This window comes from Oryzias latipes, chromosome 3, assembly GCF_053564925.1.
Source record: "Oryzias latipes strain Hd-rR chromosome 3, Olatipes_Hd-rR_3.1".
Lineage (NCBI taxonomy): Eukaryota > Metazoa > Chordata > Actinopteri > Beloniformes > Adrianichthyidae > Oryzias > Oryzias latipes.
Window position 1 is genome coordinate 4,482,501 of NC_136239.1, and position 10,000 is coordinate 4,492,500.

General features: G+C 39.3%; 10 non-coding genes across 10 annotated transcripts; all 10 read right to left on the reverse strand.

Moving 5' to 3' along the window:
- Positions 1-1,082: 1,082 nt before the first annotated feature.
- trnas-aga (transfer RNA serine (anticodon AGA)) lies at positions 1,083-1,164 on the reverse strand. Its single transcript has one exon. It is a non-coding gene; the product is annotated as a tRNA-Ser (tRNA).
- A 479-nt stretch (positions 1,165-1,643) lies between these two features.
- On the reverse strand, positions 1,644-1,725 carry trnas-uga (transfer RNA serine (anticodon UGA)). Its single transcript has one exon. It is a non-coding gene; the product is annotated as a tRNA-Ser (tRNA).
- Positions 1,726-2,485: 760 nt separating this feature from the next.
- On the reverse strand, positions 2,486-2,567 carry trnas-aga (transfer RNA serine (anticodon AGA)). The gene has a single exon. It is a non-coding gene; the product is annotated as a tRNA-Ser (tRNA).
- A 479-nt stretch (positions 2,568-3,046) lies between these two features.
- Positions 3,047-3,128, reverse strand: trnas-uga (transfer RNA serine (anticodon UGA)). The gene has a single exon. It is a non-coding gene; the product is annotated as a tRNA-Ser (tRNA).
- A 1,805-nt stretch (positions 3,129-4,933) lies between these two features.
- Positions 4,934-5,015, reverse strand: trnas-uga (transfer RNA serine (anticodon UGA)). Its single transcript has one exon. It is a non-coding gene; the product is annotated as a tRNA-Ser (tRNA).
- Positions 5,016-6,260: 1,245 nt separating this feature from the next.
- On the reverse strand, positions 6,261-6,342 carry trnas-uga (transfer RNA serine (anticodon UGA)). Its single transcript has one exon. It is a non-coding gene; the product is annotated as a tRNA-Ser (tRNA).
- A 760-nt stretch (positions 6,343-7,102) lies between these two features.
- trnas-aga (transfer RNA serine (anticodon AGA)) lies at positions 7,103-7,184 on the reverse strand. The gene has a single exon. It is a non-coding gene; the product is annotated as a tRNA-Ser (tRNA).
- Positions 7,185-7,663: 479 nt separating this feature from the next.
- trnas-uga (transfer RNA serine (anticodon UGA)) lies at positions 7,664-7,745 on the reverse strand. Its single transcript has one exon. It is a non-coding gene; the product is annotated as a tRNA-Ser (tRNA).
- Positions 7,746-8,989: 1,244 nt separating this feature from the next.
- On the reverse strand, positions 8,990-9,071 carry trnas-aga (transfer RNA serine (anticodon AGA)). The gene has a single exon. It is a non-coding gene; the product is annotated as a tRNA-Ser (tRNA).
- A 479-nt stretch (positions 9,072-9,550) lies between these two features.
- On the reverse strand, positions 9,551-9,632 carry trnas-uga (transfer RNA serine (anticodon UGA)). Its single transcript has one exon. It is a non-coding gene; the product is annotated as a tRNA-Ser (tRNA).
- Positions 9,633-10,000: the final 368 nt, after the last annotated feature.

The following is a 10,000-nucleotide window of genomic DNA, read 5'->3' on the forward strand; positions in this document are numbered from 1 at the left end:
GTAGTTAATTCATAGTGAACCAGTAACAGACAAAAACACGCTGCATGACAAAGCCTGTACTTTTATTTTCAAACGACAATGAGAAGGGAAGAAGCTCCCTGCTACGTTCCATTGTGATGCATCCAATCGCATCTTGAAGGAGATCCAATACGCCTTGGTAGTCTTGGTCCGAGCTGGCATGGTGCTCACAACTTTATTTGTGTTAAATGTTTGTAAAGTTTAAGTGCAAGAGACTTGTATCGTTGTCGGCAGGATTTGAACCTACGCGGGGAGACCCCAAAGGATTTCTAGTCCATCGCCTTAACCACTCGGCCACAACAACACACGAAACTAAACAGCGTTTGGTTGCTTCACTGCCATTGGATTCTGTCATAGGCGGAAATTCTTTTCCAAGCTGACTACAGAAAAATACAATTCCTGTCTTAGCAGATATCACTGGGATGCATTTCCTGGCAATTAAAACAAGGGATCATTTCAAAAAAGGAAAATATGACAACCATTTTACCACCATGCCCAATTTCATTTCCCCAACAACCACACATTGTTTCCTCAAACACAACGCCTCAAAATTTGCCTTAAATCTCAAGAATTTTTTAAAAATCTAGCATACTTGGCTAACATTTATCTTCATTCTAATGTTCAAACATAACCCTAATGAAAAATGAAAGATTCTGTTGAGAGCTTGGATTTAAAACTCAGTTTATCCGATGGTCATGCACTAAGGCCTTAAAGACCAACTCCAATGAAAATGGTGTCTTTAACATGTTAAAAAGCATTCATCCCATGATGGAAGACATGTATAAAGAAAATGATACTTAAATGTGCCTATCTGAAAATTTTTTGTAGTTAATTCATAGTGAACCAGTAACAGACAAAAACACGCTGCATGACAAAGCCTGTACTTGTACTAACAAACGACAATGAGAAGGCAAGAAGCTCCCTGCTACGTTCCATTGTGATGCATCCAGTCGCATCTTGAAGGAGATCCAATACGCCTTGGTAGTCTTGGTCCGAGCTGGCATGGTGCTCACAACTTTATATGTGTTAAATGTTTGTAAAGTTTAAGTGCAAGAGACTTGTATCGTTGTCGGCAGGATTTGAACCTACGCGGGGAGACCCCAATGGATTTCTAGTCCATCGCCTTAACCACTCGGCCACAACAACACACAAAACTACACTGCGTTTGGTTGCTTCACTGCCAATGGATTCTGTCGTAGGCGGAAATTAGAGCTTGGATTTAAGCTTGGATTTAAAACTCAGTTTATCCGATGGTCATGCACTAAGGCCTTAAAGACCAACTCCAATGAAAATGGTGTCTTTAACATGTTAAAAAGCATTCATCCCATGATGGAAGACATGTATAAAGAAAATGATACTTAAATGTGCTTATCTGAATATTTTTTGTAGTTAATTCATAGTGAACCAGTAACAGACAAAAACACGCTGCATGACAAAGCCTGTATTTGTACTAACAAACGACAATGAGAAGGCAAGAAGCTCCCTGCTAGGTTCCATTGTGATGCATCCAGTCGCATCTTGAAGGAGATCCAATACGCCTTGGTAGTCTTGGTCCGAGCTGGCATGGTGCTCACAACTTTATTTGTGTTAAATGTTTGTAAAGTTTAAGTGCAAGAGACTTGTATCGTTGTCGGCAGGATTTGAACCTACGCGGGGAGTCGCCAATGGATTTCAAGTTCATCGCCTTAACCACTCGGCCACTACAACACACAAAACTACACTGCGTTTGGTTGCTTCACTGCAATTGGATTCTGTCATAGGCGGAAATTTATTTCCAAGCTGACTACAGAAAAATACAATTCCTGTTTTAGCAAAAATCATTGGGATAAATTTGCTGGCAATTAAAACAAGGGATCATTTCAAAAAAGGAAAATATGACAACCATTTTACCACCATGCCCAATTTCATTTCCCCAACAACCACACATTGTTTCCTCAAACACAACGCCTCAAAATTTGCCTTAAATCTAAAGAATTTTGTAAAAATCTAGCATACTTGGCTAACATTTATCTTCATTCTAATGTTCAAACATAACCCTAATGAAAAATGAAAGATTCTGTTGAGAGCTTGGATTTAAAACTCAGTTTATCCGATGGTCATGCACTAAGGCCTTAAAGACCAACTCCAATGAAAATGGTGTCTTTAACAGGTTAAAAAGCATTCATCCCATGATGGAAGACATGTATAAAGAAAATGATACTTAAATGTGCCTATCTGAATATTTTTTGTAGTTAATTCATAGTGAACCAGTAACAGACAAAAACACGCTGCATGACAAAGCCTGTACTTTTACTTTCAAACGACAATGCGAAGGCAAGAAGCTCCCTGCTACGTTCCATTGTGATGCATCCAGTCGCATCTTGAAGGAGATCGAGTACGCCTTGGTAGTCTTGGTCCGAGGTGGCATGGTGCTCACAACTTTATTTGTGTTAAATGTTTGTAAAGTTTAAGTGCAAGAGACTTGTATCGTTGTCGGCAGGACTTGAACCTACGCGGGGAGACCCCAATGGATTTCTAGTCCATCGCCTTAACCACTCGGCCACAACAACACATGAAACTATACAGCATTTGGTTCCTTTACTGCCATTGGATTCTGTCGTAGGCGGAAATTAGAGCTTGGATTTAAGCTTGGATTTAAAACTCAGTTTATCCGATGGTCATGCACTAAGGCCTTAAAGACCAACTCCAATGAAAATGGTGTCTTTAACATGTTAAAAAGCATTCATCCCATGATGGAAGACATGTATAAAGAAAATGATACTTAAATGTGCCTATCTGAATATTTTTTGTAGTTAATTCATAGTGAACCAGTAACAGACAAAAACACGCTGCATGACAAGGCCTGTACTTTTACTTTCAAACGACAATGAGAAGGCAAGAAGCTCCCTGCTACGTTCCATTGTGATGCATCCAGTCGCATCTTGAAGGAGATCCAATACGCCTTGGTAGTCTTGGTCCGAGCTGGCATGGTGCTCACAACTTTATTTGTGTTAAATGTTTGTAAAGTTTAAGTGCAAGAGACTTGTATCGTTGTCGGCAGGATTTGAACCTACGCCGGGAGTCCCCAATGGATTTCAAGTTCATCGCCTTAACCACTCGGCCACTACAACACACAAAACTACACTGCGTTTGGTTGCTTCACTGCAATTGGATTCTGTCATAGGCGGAAATTTATTTCCAAGCTGACTACAGAAAAATACAATTCCTGTTTTAGCAAAAATCATTGGGATAAATTTGCTGGCAATTAAAACAAGGGATCATTTCAAAAAAGGAAAATATGACAACCATTTTACCACCATGCCCAATTTCATTTCCCCAACAACCACACATTGTTTCCTCAAACACAACGCCTCAAAATTTGCCTTAAATCTCAAGAATCTTGTAAATTTCTAGCATACTTGGCTAACATTTATCCTCATTTTAATGTTCAAACATAACCTTAATGAAAAATGAAAGATTCTGTTGAGAGCTTGGATTTAAAACTCAGTTTATCCGATCGTCAAGCACTAAGGCCTTAAAGACCAACTCCAATGAAAATGGTGTCTTTAACAGGTTAAAAAGCATTCATCCCATGATGGAAGACATGTATAAAGAAAATGATACTTAAATGTGCCTATCTGAATATTTTTTGTAGTTAATTCATAGTGAACCAGTAACAGACAAAAACACGCTGCATGACAAAGCCTGTACTTTTACTTTCAAACGACAATGCGAAGGCAAGAAGCTCCCTGCTACGTTCCATTGTGATGCATCCAGTCGCATCTTGAAGGAGATCCAATACGCCTTGGTAGTCTTGGTCCGAGCTGGCAGGGTGCTCACAACTTTATATGTGTTAAATGTTTGTGAAGTTTAAGTGCAAAAGAATTGTATCGTTGTCGGCAGGATTTGAACCTACGCGGGGTGACCCCAATGGATTACTAGTCCATCGCCTTAAAATTAGAGCTTGGATTTAAGCTTGGATTTAAAACTCAGTTTATCCGATGGTCATGCACTAAGGCCTTAAAGACCAACTCCAATGAAAATGTGTCTTTAACATGTTAAAAAGCATTCATCCCATGATGGCAGACATGTATAAAGAAAATGATACTTAAATGTGCCTATCTGAATATTTTTTGTAGTTAATTCATAGTGAACCAGTAACAGACAAAAACACGCTGCATGACAAAGCCTGTACTTTTACTTTCAAACGACAATGAGAAGGCAAGAAGCTCCCTGCTACGTTCCATTGTGATGCATCCAGTCGCATCTTGAAGGAGATCGAGTACGCCTTGGTAGTCTTGGTCCGAGGTGGCATGGTGCTCACAACTTTATTTGTGTTAAATGTTTGTAAAGTTTAAGTGCAAGAGACTTGTATCGTTGTCGGCAGGACTTGAACCTACGTGGGGAGACCCCAATGGATTTCTAGTCCATCTCCTTAACCACTCGGCCACAACAACACATGAAACTATACAGCATTTGGTTCCTTTACTGCCATTGGATTCTGTCGTAGGCGGAAATTAGAGCTTGGATTTAAGCTTGGATTTAAAACTCAGTTTATCCGATGGTCATGCACTAAGGCCTTAAAGACCAACTCCAATGAAAATGGTGTCTTTAACATGTTAAAAAGCATTCATCCCATGATGGAAGACATGTATAAAGAAAATGATACTTAAATGTGCCTATCTGAATATTTTTTGTAGTTAATTCATAGTGAACCAGTAACAGACAAAAACACGCTGCATGACAAGGCCTGTACTTTTACTTTCAAACGACAATGAGAAGGCAAGAAGCTCCCTGCTACGTTCCATTGTGATGCATCCAGTCGCATCTTGAAGGAGATCCAATACGCCTTGGTAGTCTTGGTCCGAGCTGGCATGGTGCTCACAACTTTATTTGTGTTAAATGTTTGTAAAGTTTAAGTGCAAGAGACTTGTATCGTTGTCGGCAGGATTTGAACCTACGCCGGGAGTCCCCAATGGATTTCAAGTTCATCGCCTTAACCACTCGGCCACTACAACACACAAAACTACACTGCGTTTGGTTGCTTCACTGCAATTGGATTCTGTCATAGGCGGAAATTTATTTCCAAGCTGACTACAGAAAAATACAATTCCTGTTTTAGCAAAAATCATTGGGATAAATTTGCTGGCAATTAAAACAAGGGATCATTTCAAAAAAGGAAAATATGACAACCATTTTACCACCATGCCCAATTTCATTTCCCCAACAACCACACATTGTTTCCTCAAACACAACGCCTCAAAATTTGCCTTAAATCTCAAGAATCTTGTAAATTTCTAGCATACTTGGCTAACATTTATCCTCATTTTAATGTTCAAACATAACCTTAATGAAAAATGAAAGATTCTGTTGAGAGCTTGGATTTAAAACTCAGTTTATCCGATCGTCAAGCACTAAGGCCTTAAAGACCAACTCCAATGAAAATGGTGTCTTTAACAGGTTAAAAAGCATTCATCCCATGATGGAAGACATGTATAAAGAAAATGATACTTAAATGTGCCTATCTGAATATTTTTTGTAGTTAATTCATAGTGAACCAGTAACAGACAAAAACACGCTGCATGACAAAGCCTGTACTTTTACTTTCAAACGACAATGCGAAGGCAAGAAGCTCCCTGCTACGTTCCATTGTGATGCATCCAGTCGCATCTTGAAGGAGATCCAATACGCCTTGGTAGTCTTGGTCCGAGCTGGCAGGGTGCTCACAACTTTATATGTGTTAAATGTTTGTGAAGTTTAAGTGCAAAAGAATTGTATCGTTGTCGGCAGGATTTGAACCTACGCGGGGTGACCCCAATGGATTACTAGTCCATCGCCTTAAAATTAGAGCTTGGATTTAAGCTTGGATTTAAAACTCAGTTTATCCGATGGTCATGCACTAAGGCCTTAAAGACCAACTCCAATGAAAATGGTGTCTTTAACATGTTAAAAAGCATTCATCCCATGATGGAAGACATGTATAAAGAAAATGATACTTAAATGTGCCTATCTGAATATTTTTTGTAGTTAATTCATAGTGAACCAGTAACAGACAAAAACACGCTGCATGACAAGGCCTGTACTTTTACTTTCAAACGACAATGAGAAGGCAAGAAGCTCCCTGCTACGTTCCATTGTGATGCATCCAGTCGCATCTTGAAGGAGATCCAATACGCCTTGGTAGTCTTGGTCCGAGCTGGCATGGTGCTCACAACTTTATTTGTGTTAAATGTTTGTAAAGTTTAAGTGCAAGAGACTTGTATCGTTGTCGGCAGGATTTGAACCTACGCCGGGAGTCCCCAATGGATTTCAAGTTCATCGCCTTAACCACTCGGCCACTACAACACACAAAACTACACTGCGTTTGGTTGCTTCACTGCAATTGGATTCTGTCATAGGCGGAAATTTATTTCCAAGCTGACTACAGAAAAATACAATTCCTGTTTTAGCAAAAATCATTGGGATAAATTTGCTGGCAATTAAAACAAGGGATCATTTCAAAAAAGGAAAATATGACAACCATTTTACCACCATGCCCAATTTCATTTCCCCAACAACCACACATTGTTTCCTCAAACACAACGCCTCAAAATTTGCCTTAAATCTAAAGAATTTTGTAAAAATCTAGCATACTTGGCTAACATTTATCTTCATTCTAATGTTCAAACATAACCCTAATGAAAAATGAAAGATTCTGTTGAGAGCTTGGATTTAAAACTCAGTTTATCCGATGGTCATGCACTAAGGCCTTAAAGACCAACTCCAATGAAAATGGTGTCTTTAACAGGTTAAAAAGCATTCATCCCATGATGGAAGACATGTATAAAGAAAATGATACTTAAATGTGCCTATCTGAATATTTTTTGTAGTTAATTCATAGTGAACCAGTAACAGACAAAAACACGCTGCATGACAAAGCCTGTACTTTTACTTTCAAACGACAATGCGAAGGCAAGAAGCTCCCTGCTACGTTCCATTGTGATGCATCCAGTCGCATCTTGAAGGAGATCGAGTACGCCTTGGTAGTCTTGGTCCGAGGTGGCATGGTGCTCACAACTTTATTTGTGTTAAATGTTTGTAAAGTTTAAGTGCAAGAGACTTGTATCGTTGTCGGCAGGACTTGAACCTACGCGGGGAGACCCCAATGGATTTCTAGTCCATCGCCTTAACCACTCGGCCACAACAACACATGAAACTATACAGCATTTGGTTCCTTTACTGCCATTGGATTCTGTCGTAGGCGGAAATTAGAGCTTGGATTTAAGCTTGGATTTAAAACTCAGTTTATCCGATGGTCATGCACTAAGGCCTTAAAGACCAACTCCAATGAAAATGGTGTCTTTAACATGTTAAAAAGCATTCATCCCATGATGGAAGACATGTATAAAGAAAATGATACTTAAATGTGCCTATCTGAATATTTTTTGTAGTTAATTCATAGTGAACCAGTAACAGACAAAAACACGCTGCATGACAAGGCCTGTACTTTTACTTTCAAACGACAATGAGAAGGCAAGAAGCTCCCTGCTACGTTCCATTGTGATGCATCCAGTCGCATCTTGAAGGAGATCCAATACGCCTTGGTAGTCTTGGTCCGAGCTGGCATGGTGCTCACAACTTTATTTGTGTTAAATGTTTGTAAAGTTTAAGTGCAAGAGACTTGTATCGTTGTCGGCAGGATTTGAACCTACGCCGGGAGTCCCCAATGGATTTCAAGTTCATCGCCTTAACCACTCGGCCACTACAACACACAAAACTACACTGCGTTTGGTTGCTTCACTGCAATTGGATTCTGTCATAGGCGGAAATTTATTTCCAAGCTGACTACAGAAAAATACAATTCCTGTTTTAGCAAAAATCATTGGGATAAATTTGCTGGCAATTAAAACAAGGGATCATTTCAAAAAAGGAAAATATGACAACCATTTTACCACCATGCCCAATTTCATTTCCCCAACAACCACACATTGTTTCCTCAAACACAACGCCTCAAAATTTGCCTTAAATCTCAAGAATCTTGTAAATTTCTAGCATACTTGGCTAACATTTATCCTCATTTTAATGTTCAAACATAACCTTAATGAAAAATGAAAGATTCTGTTGAGAGCTTGGATTTAAAACTCAGTTTATCCGATCGTCAAGCACTAAGGCCTTAAAGACCAACTCCAATGAAAATGGTGTCTTTAACAGGTTAAAAAGCATTCATCCCATGATGGAAGACATGTATAAAGAAAATGATACTTAAATGTGCCTATCTGAATATTTTTTGTAGTTAATTCATAGTGAACCAGTAACAGACAAAAACACGCTGCATGACAAAGCCTGTACTTTTACTTTCAAACGACAATGCGAAGGCAAGAAGCTCCCTGCTACGTTCCATTGTGATGCATCCAGTCGCATCTTGAAGGAGATCCAATACGCCTTGGTAGTCTTGGTCCGAGCTGGCAGGGTGCTCACAACTTTATATGTGTTAAATGTTTGTGAAGTTTAAGTGCAAAAGAATTGTATCGTTGTCGGCAGGATTTGAACCTACGCGGGGTGACCCCAATGGATTACTAGTCCATCGCCTTAAAATTAGAGCTTGGATTTAAGCTTGGATTTAAAACTCAGTTTATCCGATGGTCATGCACTAAGGCCTTAAAGACCAACTCCAATGAAAATGTGTCTTTAACATGTTAAAAAGCATTCATCCCATGATGGCAGACATGTATAAAGAAAATGATACTTAAATGTGCCTATCTGAATATTTTTTGTAGTTAATTCATAGTGAACCAGTAACAGACAAAAACACGCTGCATGACAAAGCCTGTACTTTTACTTTCAAACGACAATGAGAAGGCAAGAAGCTCCCTGCTACGTTCCATTGTGATGCATCCAGTCGCATCTTGAAGGAGATCGAGTACGCCTTGGTAGTCTTGGTCCGAGGTGGCATGGTGCTCACAACTTTATTTGTGTTAAATGTTTGTAAAGTTTAAGTGCAAGAGACTTGTATCGTTGTCGGCAGGACTTGAACCTACGTGGGGAGACCCCAATGGATTTCTAGTCCATCGCCTTAACCACTCGGCCACAACAACACATGAAACTATACAGCATTTGGTTCCTTTACTGCCATTGGATTCTGTCGTAGGCGGAAATTAGAGCTTGGATTTAAGCTTGGATTTAAAACTCAGTTTATCCGATGGTCATGCACTAAGGCCTTAAAGACCAACTCCAATGAAAATGGTGTCTTTAACATGTTAAAAAGCATTCATCCCATGATGGAAGACATGTATAAAGAAAATGATACTTAAATGTGCCTATCTGAATATTTTTTGTAGTTAATTCATAGTGAACCAGTAACAGACAAAAACACGCTGCATGACAAGGCCTGTACTTTTACTTTCAAACGACAATGAGAAGGCAAGAAGCTCCCTGCTACGTTCCATTGTGATGCATCCAGTCGCATCTTGAAGGAGATCCAATACGCCTTGGTAGTCTTGGTCCGAGCTGGCATGGTGCTCACAACTTTATTTGTGTTAAATGTTTGTAAAGTTTAAGTGCAAGAGACTTGTATCGTTGTCGGCAGGATTTGAACCTACGCCGGGAGTCCCCAATGGATTTCAAGTTCATCGCCTTAACCACTCGGCCACTACAACACACAAAACTACACTGCGTTTGGTTGCTTCACTGCAATTGGATTCTGTCATAGGCGGAAATTTATTTCCAAGCTGACTACAGAAAAATACAATTCCTGTTTTAGCAAAAATCATTGGGATAAATTTGCTGGCAATTAAAACAAGGGATCATTTCAAAAAAGGAAAATATGACAACCATTTTACCACCATGCCCAATTTCATTTCCCCAACAACCACACATTGTTTCCTCAAACACAACGCCTCAAAATTTGCCTTAAATCTCAAGAATCTTGTAAATTTCTAGCATACTTGGCTAACATTTATCCTCATTTTAATGTTCAAACATAACCTTAATGAAAAATGAAAGATTCTGTTGAGAGCTTGGATTT